This window comes from Nerophis lumbriciformis, linkage group LG03, assembly GCF_033978685.3.
Source record: "Nerophis lumbriciformis linkage group LG03, RoL_Nlum_v2.1, whole genome shotgun sequence".
NCBI lineage: Eukaryota > Metazoa > Chordata > Actinopteri > Syngnathiformes > Syngnathidae > Nerophis > Nerophis lumbriciformis.
In genome coordinates, this window is record NC_084550.2 from 51,761,342 (window position 1) to 51,768,157 (window position 6,816).

Genomic DNA, 6,816 nt, shown 5'->3' on the forward strand with positions numbered 1-6,816 from the left:
GATCCCCAACAAGATATCTGCAGGAGACTACCTTTTGTATTTATCTCAGCAAGCCCTTCCCGGTGCTTCAAAAGAGCATAAAAAGAACACGATGAAAACGATAGTGGTTGTTTGCACACCGACAGCACACGTCAAAGTAACAAAAAAGCTTGTCCGTAAAAAATTTTTTAAAAAACAGGCAAAATGTTTATCAAAGAATATCGACAGAAACGTCGCGTGTATGTAAATACGTCGGCAGGATATGTGTCAATTTGCTTGTCTGGGTTCACGCTCTACGCAAATGTACATGCAAACAAAGACAATGAGGGGACGACATAAAACAAACAATTTAAGACCGTCTATTAGGCAAGTATAAGCATGTTTTCATGACGTAACTCAGTGGTTCTCAAACTTTTTCCACCAAGTAACACCTCAGAAAACCACCATAATGATCAAAAATTAAAATACAGTAGCGTAGTAGGCTTAAGTATGCATTAAAAACAAGGCAGCGGTTTTATTCAACAAGTATATATAATATTTTTGGCCACTGTAACATTACACACAGTTTGAACAGTAACACTGTGTTAGGGTTGTCCAGATACCAATATTTTGGTACCGGTACCAAATAGTTGATAGTTTTTGATGCTTTTCAAAATAAAGGCGACCACACAAAATGTCACGATTGCCTTTTTCTTTTTTAACAGAAAATGTTATGATATATATCTTTTTGCAATAAAATAGGAATGTTGTCATTAATAAATCCTATAAAGGCTTAGTTGACCACATGCGTGGACAGCACCTTTTAGCTCTTTTTTCCAAAATTGTGTACACTACTGAATTGGGGTCTTATGGCCCTTATGTGGACACTTATACTGCCATATGGTGGTGTCAGAAGAGTATAACATACAATGGAATTTAGAAAAAAAAAGTGTAAAAATAAGAATTAAGTACACGTTTGTTACTTATGGACTAAGTACATCATATCAAAAGATGATTCTTAGTTTTTCTTCTAATTAAGGTCCAATAAGCCCAAATAGCAAAGAGGTATAAAAAAAAGCATGTAAACAAACAGCTTGGGCCTTAAGAGGTTTTAAATGAAATAGTGAACATATTAGACAACTTCTCTTTTATTAGTAAGTAAACAATTAAAGGCTACTAATTTAGTGGGTGAGTTCAGACCCCGGCCGAGACTATAAAAATGGGACCCATTGCCTCCCTGCTTGGCACTCAGCATCAAAGGTTGGAATTGGGGGTCAAATCATCAAAATGTTTCCAGAGCGTGGCCACCGCTGCTGCTCACTGCTCCCCTCACCTCCCAGGGGGTGAACATGAGAATGGGTCAAATGCAGAGGGTAATTTCACCACACCTAGTGTGTGTGTGTGTGTGTGTGTGTGTGTGACTATCAGTGGGACTTTAACTTAACTTTAATTTGGCTGCTGACGTATGCAGTAACATTGTCATGTCTGTGTGACCATGTTTTGTATTAGTCATGTTTTGTTTTGTTTAGTTATTGGACTCTTTAGTTTCTGGCTTTTCACTCCCTTGTCTTGATTCCATGGTTACCCATTAGTTTCACCTGTTGCACGTTTGGACTCATTATGCACTCTTGTTTGTCACCATAGCAACCCATTAGTTTTCACCTGTCACGTCACGCACCTGTTTCACGTTTTGAGTCACGCACCTGTTTTCGTTAATCATGTCTGTAGTATTTAAGTTCATTGCTTTCAGTTTGTCTTTTTGGCGACATCCCGCATTTATGCTTCTGCACACTCTCCACACACCCTTAAGACCCTTGCTGCTCTTTTTTCATGCCGGTTCCATGCCAAGTAAGTTTTTGTTTATTAAGCCACAGTTAGTGTTTTTTGTTGTTCATAGTTTCTGCCTTTGTGCAAGTATTTGTTTTCATAGCCAAGTCGTTTCTCCGCCACTGTGCGCGCTTTTCGTTTGTACTTTTTTTTGTGGTTATAGTGTTTAAATATATCATGTATTCACCTTCACGCCACATCTGGTCCAAATCACTTGCACCTCGGGAGAACAAACCAAGCCATGGTCCTAGTCCTGACAAACATACTGTGTCATTTATCATTCTATTATTTTGTCAAAATTATGAGGAACAAGCGGTACAAAATAGATTATTAATCCACTTGTTCATTTACTGTTAATATCTGCTTACTTTCTAGGTTTAAAATGTTCTATATACACTTCTGTTAAAATGTATTTGGATATTTTACTACATTTTTGGGTGGTATTACAACTTTTGGGATCAATCCAGTGTATTTACAGGGTCATACATTGGTCATAATTAAGGTTCTTCTGTGTCCAGGGACGTATTTCCTAAGTTTATACACAATAAAAGATGACAAATGATTGATGTTATCATTGTAGTATCGACTACATGAAAAAATATTGATGTTATCATTGTAGTATCGACTACATGAAAAAATATTGATGTAATCATTGTAGTGTCGACTCATGTATATACCACACACCCCCAACCCCCATTTTTTGTATATAATGTTTTTCAAATCACCTGACATGTATACTGTGTATATGAACATAATTTATCTTTTTTTTTAATGTAATTTTTTATATACATGTTACAGGTTATACTGTATATCTTTTATTATTGAATGTATCAAATGTGATGAATATTTAATGGACTACAATGGAAACAAGCCTCGTGGCTTTTTGTGACATCCATTTACCTTTTTAAAGCATTACATGGACCCAATTCTTTTAAGATGTCAAACTTCTCAATCAATCAATATACGGCTCTTGTACTTGGTATCATTACAGTCGATGTCTGTGTGACTCCACCCATGGCATTTGTTTAAATTCAGGAGAGCTAGCTTACTGTTAGCGCTTAGCTATTGTATTTTCCTACGGTGTGTAGTGAAGAATGTTTAGCTATTCCTCGTCCTGCAGGGATGATACTTGTAAGAAACTTACTTTATACGTCGTCATGGAAGCGAGGATTCGTGATTAGAAGTAGCTAAAACACTGCCAACTGCGGATGGATGATAGCCGCTAGCTAGTTAGCCATGTTTTAAAGCACTTCTTGCAGAGCAATGCTTCAGTTTTTATAGCTTTACCTTTATTGTTAGTTTTTACGCCCTCCCTCTTCCGTCTGCACACTGTGTCTGCTTGTAAGTTTTTCGTGCGTGTGCCTTGCCTAACATGCGTCTCTACTCGTTTTACTGGCAATTTCACGGCGGGCCGTTATGCCCGTTAAAAAAAAAGGAACGGTATTTTTCAGAGGCAGTATAGTACTGTTTTCAGTACATTAGTACCACGGTACTTTACTAGTACCGGTATACCGTACAACCCTACTTTGAATAGCTGCTATTCCGACACGTGACTTCTTCCCGGAAGTCAAAACCAGCCAGGCTAAGATGTCTGTTGTACAGCAAGCAGAACATAGGCTTCAATCTACCTGAAAAAAGCAGATACAAGCACAAAAACCTAACTATGCAATGGAATAGATCCCTATACTTTATGAAAGAAGGATATTTCGAGTGATATCAAGGGATTATACGTCAGTCACGTTCACTGACATATCGAACTATTGTCCTCCAGACGCCATTCTACACGACAAAACAGATGAAAACTTGGAAAAGCATGGAGGTCTACAACTTATTTGTGTGTGATCGGGTCAAGGAAATTGGTATCAAGACTGTGCCGGATAAATCATGCCTTGTTTTTGTTCGGGTAAGGTTGCATTTCATGATTTAACTTTGCGTCTACTGCCATGCGTGTTGCTGTTGTAAGCGCCGTTTACGAGTACCGTGTTTTTTGGTCCGTCTAACTTCCGTTCATTCTATTTCCAATTCTGAAACGCATATCAAAAAATTAAATTAGGGCCGTTTTTCGATTTTTATTATATATGGCAGATTTTAAAACAAACAAAAAAAGAGTTGATTTTCATTAAAATATTGCCATAAAATTGAGTTTGAGTTTGAGTTTATTTCGAACATGCAAGTATACAACATGATACATCACAATCTCCAGTTTCTCTTTTCAACATGTTCGAAAAGGAGTAGGAAGAAGCAAAGCTTATTTAATCCTACCCCTTTTCTTTTACATAACAGTTGCTAAAACTTTTGTTCACTTCCTGTTCTCAATTTATTCACAATATACTCCATAAGTAATCACAATAAAATAAGTAAATAAATAATAATTGGTGAAGTAAGTTACATTTCATATGTTGAGATAAGTAAGATTATTTTGTGAGTGAAAGAATGAAAGAATGGATGAGTTAAATAAATTCAGAATGTTTATCATGGTTCTTCTTCTTTGTACTTTGTGAACACTTTAAGTTTGAAGAGTTTCTTGAAGTGGATCATATTAGTACATTGTTTGATTGCTTTGCTTAATCCATTCCATAATTTAATTCCACATACTGATTGGATTTTGTGCTGTTTTCCTTTTATGGATTTTAATTTATCCAGGTAAACACTACAATCGAAAAAAAAATTCATACAAATTGCAAAAATGCATGGTTATCTGTGTGATGACAAATTGAACCGGAAGCAGTATTTTAGCTTTTCCTTTGCGTTTAGCATGAATTTAGCATAACAGTAACACCTTTGTCATTTAATTGTTAATTAAATAGTTGATTGATTGATTGATTGACTGACTTGTATACATACCATAGTTTGATCTAACCTCATTTATTGTCCATGAACATGGTAGCATTGTTTGGACATGACACATAGTCGTGAGTGCACATGTAAAATGTAAACGTTGTGGTAATCTCTAGCCAGACAAGAGAATCAAACGACAAACCACAAACAAATGTCAGGAAAATATGCTGGAAAGCTCTGGACATCGTTGTAAAAACAAGTCTCTGTTGAAAGTGACTCAAAAATTCCACTCGCAGATGCTTTAAAATAAAATGTAAAATCACAATGAATCAAAAGACACTCCATATAGAGGGCGGGCTTTCCTGCATAGTACCTGAATTCTGTCGTAAGGTCGAGAGTTTCAGCCAAGAGGAGAGAAATGCAGATTCACCCTGTACACAACTTGACATTGATTGAGTACTTCCCCCTCTGGGATCCAAAATCATGAAAAAAATACCCCTGAAAGGAGCAGGATATTGCCTGTTTAAGGGACAAAAACTGGATTTCCACGAAGCCACACCAAAATGATGCGCTCCTCACTCTTTTAAACAATGTTTGGATGAACTTTTCACCTTAAGGAGACAAAATGGGAGTGCACTGTTGGTTCTCAGTTTCAACTGGTTTGCTGTCAATAGGGTTTTTACGGCATACCGGTATTAGTATAGTACCACGATACTGGTTTACGAGCAGAGGAGCATGTTCGGCAGCGCACAATTACAGAGTACTTACAAGCAGACACAGTGTGTGGACAGAAAAGGGAGAACTGACGCATTTTGGCTTAACAACTAACAATAAAGGTGAAGTTATGATACTGAAACGCCCTCAGGAAGACGTGCTTTAAAACCTGGCTAGCTATCTAGCGGCTAAAGTCCATCCGCAATCGGCAGTGTTTTAGCTACTTCTAAATCATTGATCCTTGTCTCCCTGGCGACAAATAAAGTAAGTTTCTTACAAGTATCATTCCTGCAGGACGAGGAATAGCTAAACATGTTTCACTACACACCGTAGCTCATCGGCGTCAAAATGTAAACAAACGCCATTGGTGGATCTACAGCTAACATCCACTGTAATGATACCAAGTACAGGAGCGTATCTAGTAGATACTACTATGATTACGTCGGTATTTTTTAGCATCACAAACTCTTTTTCCTTTTTTTAAAATTTATATTATGTTTATAAACTCAGGAAATATGTCCCTGGACACATGAGGACTTTGAATATGACCAAAGTATGATCTTGTAACTACTTGGTATCGGATCGATACCTAAATTTGTGGTATCATCCAAAACTAATGTAAGGCATCCAAACAGAAGAATAAGAGTGTCACGTACGGGGGGTCGCAGCTTGCTGCAAGGTTTGTTCCCCCGGGATGCAGACAGACCACTCCAGACAGGATGTGCAGGTAGGAACATGATTTATTGTCAAAATCAAACAAGTACCAAAAACGGAAAACAAGTCAGAGGAAAAACGTGCCGATCACACTGGACGCTAAGGCTAACACTTAGCATAGACTAGAGACAATTTTATTTTATTTTCCTAAGGGAACTCTCCTGAAGGAATCAATAAAGTACTATCTATCTATCTAGACTAGAGACAAGGAATACTCACGCAACGGTAGCAAGTAGCAAACAATGAAGCCAGGCCGACTGACCGGCAAAGGCAGGATTAAATAGTCCCTCTGATTAGTGCTCGGGAAACAGGTGAGCGTCCCGAGCACCAATCAGAGACAGGTGGAAACAATAAGCACCCATGGTAACTAAAAGCAAACAAGAGTGCACAAAAACAGGAACTAAGGGAGTCCAAAACTAACAGAATAAAACAAAAACATGATCCGGGCCACGGATCATGACAAAGAGATTATTACATTTTAACAGAAGTGTAGATAGAACATGTTAAAAGAGAAAATAAGCATATATTAACAGTAAATGAACAAGTAGATTAATAATTCATTTTCTACCACTTTTCTTTGATCATTTTGAGAAAATAGTAGAATGGAAAATGACACAATATGTTACTGCATATGTCAGCAGACAAATTAGGAGAATTTGTTTGCTTACTAATAAAAGATAAGTTGTCTTCTATGTTATTGTAAGGAGAAACTTGCAATAAGAAACATGTGTTTAACGTACCGTAAGATTTTTTTTTGTTAAAATAAAGCCAATAATGCAATTTTTTGTGGTCCCCTTTAATTAGAAAAGTATCGAAAAGTACCAA